Here is a 10,695-nt window from a genome sequence, read left to right as displayed (position 1 = left end):
GGCGGAACTATGTTATGGTATGGGGTGGCCATGGCCCCCCTAATATTTTGTGGAATTATTTTTAATATATATAATTTATAAAAATTAAATTTAGTTATTAAAGAAATATAGTTAGTTTAGTTTACCTCAATGTACATAAATAGATGTGTATTATTATATACGGGTGGTATAAGTGTATTCTATTTCTTATATTAATTTAAAGGCTATGTGTAGGATTTGTCCCTCAAATTAATACGATTATCAAATCCTCTTTTGAATTTATTTACTATTCCCTTTGAACTATGTCACAATGCTGAAATATAAGACTTCTAATAAGTTTTATCCAATGTGGCTAATAAAATAGTAATGAGACTTGTGTGTCATTGTCACATAAGTGCCACATGTATAATTTAAGTAAAAAATAATTTGAAATTTAAGAAATTTCTTTTCTTATCAATAATTAATAAGAAAATTTAAGATTAATTTCTTTTTATTCATATAATTTAGATACCATTTTGGATCCTGTATTTTGTAAAAGTTACTAAATAGAATCTATGTTTTATTAAATGACAAAATGGACCCTGTATTTTTGAAAAATGTACAAATAGGACCCTGAATTGATTTTTTGTCAAAACAAAACTTAATAATAATTTGATCTAAAGATGTTATAACAAATCTAGTTACATTTTCTGTATCTGTTCGTGTTAGAAATTATCTTAAAGTTATTTATATTAAAAAATAAAATTGTTAAAAATTGAGTTTAGGATCCTATTTTTACCATTTTAGAAAATATAGGGTCTAATTTGTCATTTAACAAAATAGAGGGTCTAATTGATAACTTTTACAAAGTAGAGGGTCTAAAATAGTATTTCATCTATAATTTATAGTTAATAAGAAAATATTTTTTAAAATTTTAAATTAAATATGTGGCGCTGACAATAACACATTAACTACATTGACATATTTTAGCGGAAAAAATTTCAAGGGGTACGATACGATCATTGTAATAGTTCAAGGTTATAAATTTTTTAAATGGCCTAATTTTATTATTATTTTCTAAAAAAAAAGGTAAAAATACAATTGGCTTGACCTTCCTATTTGGCCCCTCCACGAGTCTTTGTCTGGTTCTGCCACTGTGTCCTACTTTTATTCTCTTTACTATGCTACGCATAGTGTGCAACTAGGTCCTGTCTCGATCACACCTTCTAGCGAGTTTCGATCATGCAAGAGAATATTTTTAGAATTTTTCCCTTATCATGCCCCTAGTTCTTGCGTTGACAGGCCACTATCTAATCGTTGAACTTTACTTGAGGGACATTTGAGTTATCACATCGAGGGTGATAGTCGATTTTACCTTATTGAGGTTTTCATAATGACTGTTGGTCATTTTTTTTTTTTCAAAATACTTTTATAGTAGAACTTTTTAGGGTATGTACTACCCGTTTGGACCGAGGCATCTTTACATAAATCGCCTTAATGAGACATTGGCTATATATGAGATATACTAGTGTATTATAAATAATGAGCACTATCATGAGCTTGCCATGAACTCGCTATTTTATCTTTGAGAAAATGAGTCTTGAGTTGCGCATTTCTGATATCTTAGAAAACTTACTAAATACTTATATGCCGAAAAAATTAGCACTCGCTCGTCAATTTACAATTAAATAAGCGAAAAATTGGATGATTATGTAAAACTGAGCGTGAAGTTCGTAAATTTGTCAATATATTAAGATGAATATGATAATAAAATAACTAAATAATTATGCAAAAAATTGAACAAGCTCGCTAATTTGGTGGTTATATTAGATAATTAAATGACTAAATAATTATACATATAGCCATATAAGTATTTGCCTTTTGGTTTTATCAGTGTAGTTGGTACTAAATTGCGAAGTTATAAAATTTGATAAAAGTAAATTTAAAGAGAGGCTTGCCACCAAATCATACTTCTGGAAATACAATATTGTAAAAATGTTCAAATTTTTATATATTAACATATATTTATCAACATATGACTATTTTTTATTTTTGATAAATATTATCAATATATTACTATGAGCTGTTACATATAATATCGGTATTGAATTATGACAGCTACCACTATATATACATGTCCCTTGATATATACAGAAGTTTTTTTTTTGGCTTGAAAAGACGAGTTAATAAAAGTACACAACAACCGTCCAATATTTGATAGGAATTTCAATTTAATAGAGTCCATATCGTACATAAAAACTATAATTCCGAGCCAATATTTTCAGGCTCTTAATTTTCCATGGGCCAGTACTAAAAGTAGATAAAAAGGAATGAAAATCATAAGTTTGCAGTGAACTTATCTCGTACAGTACAAACTATATGCTCCTGGTTTTTTGATAGCCAAATTAGTACATGATATTTAATATAAATATGTATATGTATAAGAGTTAGTAGAAGATATTTAATATATATATATATCGTGTTATTGTTAATCTCCTATTATAATATTGTAGTCAATTTCTGTGCTTGCAAGTACATGCCGAAATATTATTTTTTTTTCATGGCAGTATTCGTTATTCTTACAACATCATCTCTGTAAATTTTTATAAATTTTTACATAGTTTATAGTGGCGAAAATACGTATGAAGTTTATTAAACATGCGTGGTAAACTGGAATATTAACAACTTTGCTTTCGCTACTGTAAACTATTCAGATTTTTTCAAAAATTACAGGGATGATACTGTAACTACAACAAATACTGTTTACTGAAATTTTCAGAAACTAATTAAATGAAAGCTTTAGGGATTAAATATCTATTTAATAAATGAGACGATATTTTTTACACGATTCAGGTATTAAGTATTCCTAGTCAACAAGTCAATATATTGGCCTTTATAGGAATTTAAATGTATTACAAGTGGTGTTTACGATGAAAACATAACTCTGGTTCTCTGGGTTTCTCTTGAAGAAGATGAAAGCTTAGAAAGTATTTTAGGAGAGCTTCGAATATGTAATTTTTTGACCCCCCCCCCCCCACGGGTATGGACATACCCATGATCAACCCCTTGGGTTTCTGCAAAAGCCCACCCACTAATTAGGTAAATTACATAGAAATATTGACTATTGGGCCCCTAAGAAGGCTTTTCTTGTAGGGCGGATGGTCCGTACAGCTGGGACCATTGTTTGTGTAGGGCACGTGTTAGGAAAAAGTTGCACCTGGTAGAGAAAACTCTCAGAGGAGTCGTGGGGCGAAGGGTTCGTGCAGTTAGGACCATTGTTAATGCAAGGCACGTGTCGGGCAGAAGTTGCACCTGTTGATGCAAGGCACGTGTTAGTCCATACAAGTCGTGACATGCTTCCAGTTTCCCTTGTGCAATTGGCATCAGCCTTAGACCCTTCGTATGACTTCCAAGTGTCTCCCTGTAAGCTCAATTGGTATAATCTTCTCCAGGTCCCAGAGGGATGACAGAGCGTCTGACTCCCGGACTGTAATTTTTGTTGTGGTAAATTTCTGGGCCTTTCCCAGATTTGGACCTCTTCTAGGTTTGTTTAGTCTTTTTGCAACTTTTTGCAATTAAGGGAAATTAATTGGTAATTACTAGGATCGTTGCCTTTTACCTTTTGCCACGTGTCCTTCATAAAAAATGTGGATAATATTTACCAGTAAAGATTCTAGGACTCCGGAGTGGTAGTAGCTTCCAGTCTCTTTCTGGATTACTAGGGTGCACTTGGGACACATGGACGAATCTCGAGAATGCAGAAGCATCTCTTCATCTGGCACTTGGTAATTGGGAGATTAAAAAATGTTATAGTAAACAACTTGTATTGCCTGCGTGTCATGATCCTTCAGATTTGTGAATAGTACGTGCATGCTGGAAGAACGTTTATTGCAGGACAACTCAAATGGAGAAAGAGTTATGATGTGACAACACTTTAATGCACATGGGGCTCGAGGAAAATGATGATTATGATTAAATGCCTTGATTCTGCCAAATGCGTATCAACAAGGGCAAGATCGGGGTTTACAATCTTGAGAAGTACCCAAACATGTGTTTCCCTGTTAGCACAACATCATAATCTCCTAACCTCTAGGACTACTAGTTTTTATCCACTGGTTTCCCAGTGAAGAGGGTGTCAAAGCTCTCTTAGGACTTCAAAACACCAGGTAAGAACCTTTTTCCTTTGTCCCTATTTAATATTCTTTTCTCACCTTAAATTTATGACTAATGGAATTTTTCCCATTTGTGCTAGCACCTGTGCCTGGAACTCTTGTGAGCGAGGAGTTGATGAAAAGATTGGCCATACACGACCTCATTTTGGATAGCACTTTAAACATGAGTAACCTAGTTACCACTAGCCTGCTCCATGAATATGGGTTCATAGCCAAATTTTAGAGTGTTGATAATATTTGAAACAGGGGTCTTGGTTACATTTACCTAGAGGTCAAGGAAAAAATTGTTGTTGGGATCTCCACATTTATGAAGAAGTCCCTTAAAGAGGACATACATATGATGGTAGACTGGGCTCGTCACCATCCAAACCCTTTAACCAAGGAAAAGGAGATTGTGGAAAGGTTTGTAGTTGCATACCCGGACGAGGGCACCCCATGAGCCAGCATCTCCAAAAGAGGTAATAGGCCCTTCCACTTACTTTATACCCCCAGTTTGGACCAAATGGCTCGAGTGGATCAAGGGGGCTTCGATCATTATTTTTTGCACTAAGAACCTTTTAAGTATATCATGAAGACTTATGTTGACAGGATAGATAAAATTATTAAGAGTCCAAGTAATCTCGAGTCATTGTCTTAAATGATTAAATTAGATCATATTTTGTCAATGTCTTTTCTGGGGTTTAGAGATCATGGAAACTTGATGGATCAGGAGGACATAGTTTTATTCACTGACGAAAAAGCCATTTAATGACTTTCCTAACGGTTGCATCTGCGCTAGAGTTCTATTTTATGCTCATCCTTGATTTCATATACTTGCTTTTAATATTTAAATTTGTTCTAATAATGTTGTGGATTTTTCTTGTTGTAGAGACACCAGAGTAAAAAATATTGATGTCAATTGTGGGCTCCATCAACTAAAACATTGCCCAGGCTAAGGAATCGCTGGGAGCCAAGGACCTTAAATGATTGCTGGAGGTAAAGGTAAGGGTAAAAGTACAAGACAGTAAGAAGGGCCCATAAACCAAGGTCTCCAAGCACTCCTCCCACCTTCGGTGCCTGGGGGTCTCCACCTGTTAACAAGACCTTTGCTAGGGTAGAGAAAACCCATGTGAACGTGGGAGAGGGATCCCGAGAAATTTCAAGTGGTGGAGGAGTTTTAAAGGTTCTATGTAAAGACCACTTAGTTTTAATAAAGAAGTTAGCAGATAATTAGGGCTTAATTATGAAATTAGATTATTAATTATAATTTATGAATATATGAAGATTTATTTAAATTTAGGGTGTATTATGTATGTTATATATGAAATTTTATATTTTCCATGTTTTGTGTTCGACAACATTGGAACATAGCATTTGGCCAATAAAATCACATTTTAGTAATTTTGTATTAGTGAGGTAGTATAGTTAGACATTGGGAATGTCAGGATTATGCAAGGATTAGAATGACCAAAATACCCATATGTGACAAGTTTGCTTTTGGCCTTGGGAAACGGTACAATGGTCTTTTTGGCCTTTTATTCTTTTGTCTGTTAGTGATTTATTTTATGTAATAAGCAAATTTTAATTGTTAATATAGGATAATTATCGGATTAACTTATTTTGCAAAAAATCAAGAAAAACACTTTCTCTTCATGCTCTCTCTCTCTCTCTCTCTCTCTCTCTCTCTCTCTCTCTCTCTCTCTCTCTCTCTCTCTCTCTCTCTCTCTCTCTCTCTCTCTCTCTCTCTCTCTCTCTCTCTCTCTCTCTCTCTCTCTCTCTCTCTCTTCTCGAGCTCCACAGAAACCAGTAAGGGTTTGGAAAATTTCAGCATGATTCTGAGTAATTTAGCAGGTTTTATGTGTATCCAACTTAAGATAAAATCTCTAGCCCTTCTCTTTTGTTATTTCTTATGTTTTATGTTAGGCTAAAGCATGTTTTTCTATGGATTAGGTGTTGTAGAGTTGTTTGTGGTTAGTTTCTATTTTTTGAGGCTATATTAGTGTTATGCAAGCTGATCTAGGTGGTTTTTGTTGCTTGGTGTGGTGTTTGAGAAAAGCTTATGTTTAAAACTCAAAGCTTTACTCTTCAATGGTATTTTTAAATTCTGGTTTGTATGTTGTATTTTATTGCTTGATTTCTATATGTTACGGTGTAAATAGGTGTTCTAGAAGTTATTGTGAAGTTTGGGGTTGAATTGAGGTGTGTAGAAGGTTTGACTGTTTCTTGCATTGAACCGGTCGACCGGTTCAGTGGGACCTATAGGAACTGGAATTCGGGTTGGTCCTTAAGAACCCCATAGAATCGGTTTTCAGGTTAGGGAGCTGGTTTGCTGGTTAGGGCAGTTTCGGGAACCCTAATTTTTCTTGTTTTGTGATGTTTAGGGTATTGCCATGTTATCCATTAATAGGAAAACTTTTAGTTTGAATTTTAAGTCCCCGAAAAGTTATTTAGCGTGTCACTCATCAGTTTTACAAATTATTTGATTTAGGGGCCTGTAAATCGTCGAGCAGTAGTTCCACTCTGGTTGGCCGGCACACCTGAATTTGAAAGTGAGATAAGATTAGTATAATGATATGGATATGTGATTACATGTTTACCGTACATGTTTCTTAGATTACATTAGAATAGCGGTATCAACATATTTGGTATTATATTGGATATTGATGAATGTCTGTTGGCTTAAGTACTATTTCATAATATCACATAAGACTAGAGTATGACTAGCGTGCCGAGTATAGGCAGATATTATGGTCAATAGTACTGTCGTTTGAACATTATAGATTTAGTACTTTGTTGGACATGGGGATAGGTTATTGTTGGGTGTATGGGCATCTAATCATAATTCGGGTTATAGTTATGATATTTATTATGCTTTTCTTATTGAGTCTGTCGTCTCATAGATATTGTTTTCATGTGTAGGTAAGGGAAAGGTTAAGGTTGAGCAGCTATGAGAGCGAGCGAATGGAGATTGTCCATGTCGGGGCGGTTAGGCCCGGAGCGTATGGTCTTTGTGGGATAGCTAGTTGTATTTTGTATAGTCGGTAGGCGACCACTTTTGCAGTACATACTTTGTAACAGTTGTAAATATTTTGTACTCGGGATCCCGATTATATATATATGTTATTTTGGTGTTGATAAGTATTTAAATAAAGTTTTAATTAATCACATTTTCAATAAACTCGTTGATTAGCAACAAGCTACACAACTAAGTTAAAATCACGATAACATGCCTAAACTAGTAGGGTGTTACAATTTGGTATCAGAGCTGCCAGGTTGTCTTCTGAAGATCGTCACGACATGAACAATCATCATCAACAATAAGCTCGACTCACGGTTCAGTAATCCTTTACTACTTTAGTAGTTTATTTTATTAGTATGTTATCAAAAAGCTTGATAGGAAGCATATTAGTAGCCTGATAGCTGAATAAGCGCACATTTTAATTTCCAAAATAAGCGGTAATTAGTAAATTCTTCTTGATCGCGAACTGACCAGGCAAGCTCTTGGTTTCACAGGTTGTTCTAATAGAATGAATGACAGGCGAAACACGAGGAGCCAGTGTAACTTGGTCAGATCTAGTGGCGGTTAGGGAGTTCAGATTCCCTCGAATGTACGTGGTTCAAGCAGGTAGGGCATGTTGGAAATTATTTTACCAGGATCTTAGATCTACTCACTAGTATGTTTATTAACACCCTAAATATGAACTTTCTAAAACGATGAAATAAACAAATATAAAGTTTAGGAAACCTTACATTGGGTGCAGCGGAATAATATGACTCCTTCCGTTCAGATATCTAGCCGTTGATTCCTTTCTGTAGCAGAGCATTATCAATATCTTAACCTGGATCTCTTTCTCTGAATCTTTGATGCTGAAACTCCTTCTTGCTGAAAGTCTTTCTTCACGATCTTGCTCACTATGATTGAGGTATCACTTGCTATGTGTGGGCACTACTCATACACTAAGAATTTCGAAATCTCAATGAGGAAGAGAGAGAGAGTGGGTTCGGCCAAAGATAGAGAGAGAGAAGGCTCAGGTTTTTCTGAATGAAAAAGTAGAAAATTTTAGTTAGTTTTCCTGAAGCCTTCACTATCTATTTATAGCATTCCACTAGGGTTAGGTTTGAATTATTTGGCATTAAAATAATGAAAATATCAGAGGGAAAAACCCTACAAAAGTGGCCGGCCCTACATAGTGGATTTGGGCCTCACTTTTTGCAATTTTGCAGTTTTATCTTTTCTGCATTTGATTTTCTCAAAAACGCCAATTTTCTAATTCAACCATTTAAATGCCAATTCTAACTCTTTAATAACTATAAAAAATATTAAATAATATTGTCATTTATCATAATTATTAATTGAACCATACAAAGTATCATAATTAACAAAGATGCCCCTAAAACTCTTTCTTTACAATTTTGCCCTTACTTAGTGAAAAATTCACAAATAGACATAGTCTAATTTGAGAATTATAATTGATTAATCAAAACCAATTACATGAGTTTTCCAAGCAATATTATCTCAACTAGTGCGGGGACCATAGGTCTATATAACCGAGCTTCCAACAAGTAGATCAAGAATTTAGCACTAAAATTCACTAACTTATTAATTCTTCGTTGAATCCACGCATAGAACTTAGAATTGCACTCACAGTATATAGAATGCTCTATATGTTCCACCATATAGACACATCATTAGTTATCCATTGTTATAATCCTAATTTGATCAATGATCCTCTATATGAATGATCTACACTGTAAATGGATTAAATTACCGTTACACCCTACAATGTATTTATTCCTTAAAACACTTGACCCCGTATAAATGATATTTCAGCTTATGTGAAATGAGTACTCCACCATTTATGTTCGTTTGGTCAAGCTCGAAGGAGATCATCCTTTGCTTACTATTCGCCAGATAGAAGCTATAGATTCCATGTTTATGCTAGCGCTCCCACTCAATTGCACTACCGTGTTCCCAAAATGTACGTATCACCCTGACCTAAAAGTAGGCTTAACTAACAAATCAAAGAACATGAATAGCCTTTCAAGATTGAGCCTAATCATAACAGGATTAAGAACATTTGATCTAGAATCAACTAGGCGATATTGACTTGAATTGTAACACCCTAACTACCTTAGGCGTATTACGTGATTTTTAAACGTACTGTGCAGCTCGTTGCTAATCAACGAGGTTTATGGAAAAACGTGACTAATTAAAATTTTGCTTTTTAAATAAACTTATAAACCATATTACAAAAGACTCGGGATCCCGATTATAAAATTATTTACAAAAAGGTTTAACTCTTTAACCAATACATAAAAATAAAAGTCGTCTAACGACCAGTTATAAAAATTCAGCCTTGCTGTCCCGAGGATCGTACGCTCTAGGCCTAACCGCCCCGACATGTACAATCTCATAAGCTCGCTCACGGTCCATCAGCTATAGCCTTGCCTTTACCTACACATGAACATAAACTGTGAGTCGACAGACTCAGTAAGAAAAGCATAATAATATCATACATAATTCTAACTGCCGTGTCCAACACGATACTGAGTCCCGCCTACGCCATGTCCAACATGGTACCGAGCCACTACTTGCCATGTCCAACATGGTACCGAGTTACGAACGTTCATAGGGACGGTACTATTGACACATAACAACTCGACCTCGGTCGAACCGGTCATACTCCGCCGCCGGTCATACTCCGGCTGTACCGACGTGTTACTATATCCTCCCGATCGGTCGAACCGGTCATGCTCCGGCTGCCGGTCATACTCCGGCCCCGTACCGACGGGATACGTCAATAGCACGCAACCACCAACCAAGTGTCGACTGATCGGCCAAAACCGGTCATACTCCGCCGTCGGTCATACTCCGGCACATCGTACCGACGTGACAGGGTTGGATGGTTCGAAGCCAACATACAACTAATGTAATCTAATAGGCTTCCTACATGCACGCTAAACATGTAATCTACATATGCATACTGTTATACTAATCTTACCTGGATTCCAATTTCAGGTGTGTCGGTCAACCTGACTGGAACTGAAGCTGAGCGGACATCGGCTCCTAAACCATAAAAATCACAACGCTATAAGTGACACGCTAAATCACTTCCCGGGGACTAAAACTAGGAACTAAAAGTTTCCCTATCGATAAAAAGCATGGCAATACCCCCTAAAACATAAAAACGAGAAAAACTAGGGTTTCTGAAAATTCCCCAACCGTAGAGCCAGGTTTGCCCAAACCGAATTCCTGGGCTCGGGAATTACCGGACACCCATCCGGAATTCCAGCTTGCACAACCGAATTCCGGTTCCTCAGAATTTTTCAAAAATTCCTAACTCAACCAAATCAAACCCAATTGGTTCCAAACCTTCCAGACCTGCTCTAAATACCCCAAAGAACAAATCTAAGGCATCAAACTAACCCAGAATTCACAGATACACAACTTGCCATTAAAGCTCAAGCTTTGAGTTCTAAACTCAAGCTTGAGCAATTCCCACAAACATGCATTCAAACCTAGTTAATTCTACTCAAATATGCATGAATAAGCCTCTGAAATCAAATAAAATCATACACAACAACC

This window comes from Cannabis sativa, chromosome 2, assembly GCF_029168945.1.
Source record: "Cannabis sativa cultivar Pink pepper isolate KNU-18-1 chromosome 2, ASM2916894v1, whole genome shotgun sequence".
NCBI lineage: Eukaryota > Viridiplantae > Streptophyta > Magnoliopsida > Rosales > Cannabaceae > Cannabis > Cannabis sativa.
This window is presented reverse-complemented; position numbering follows the sequence as displayed.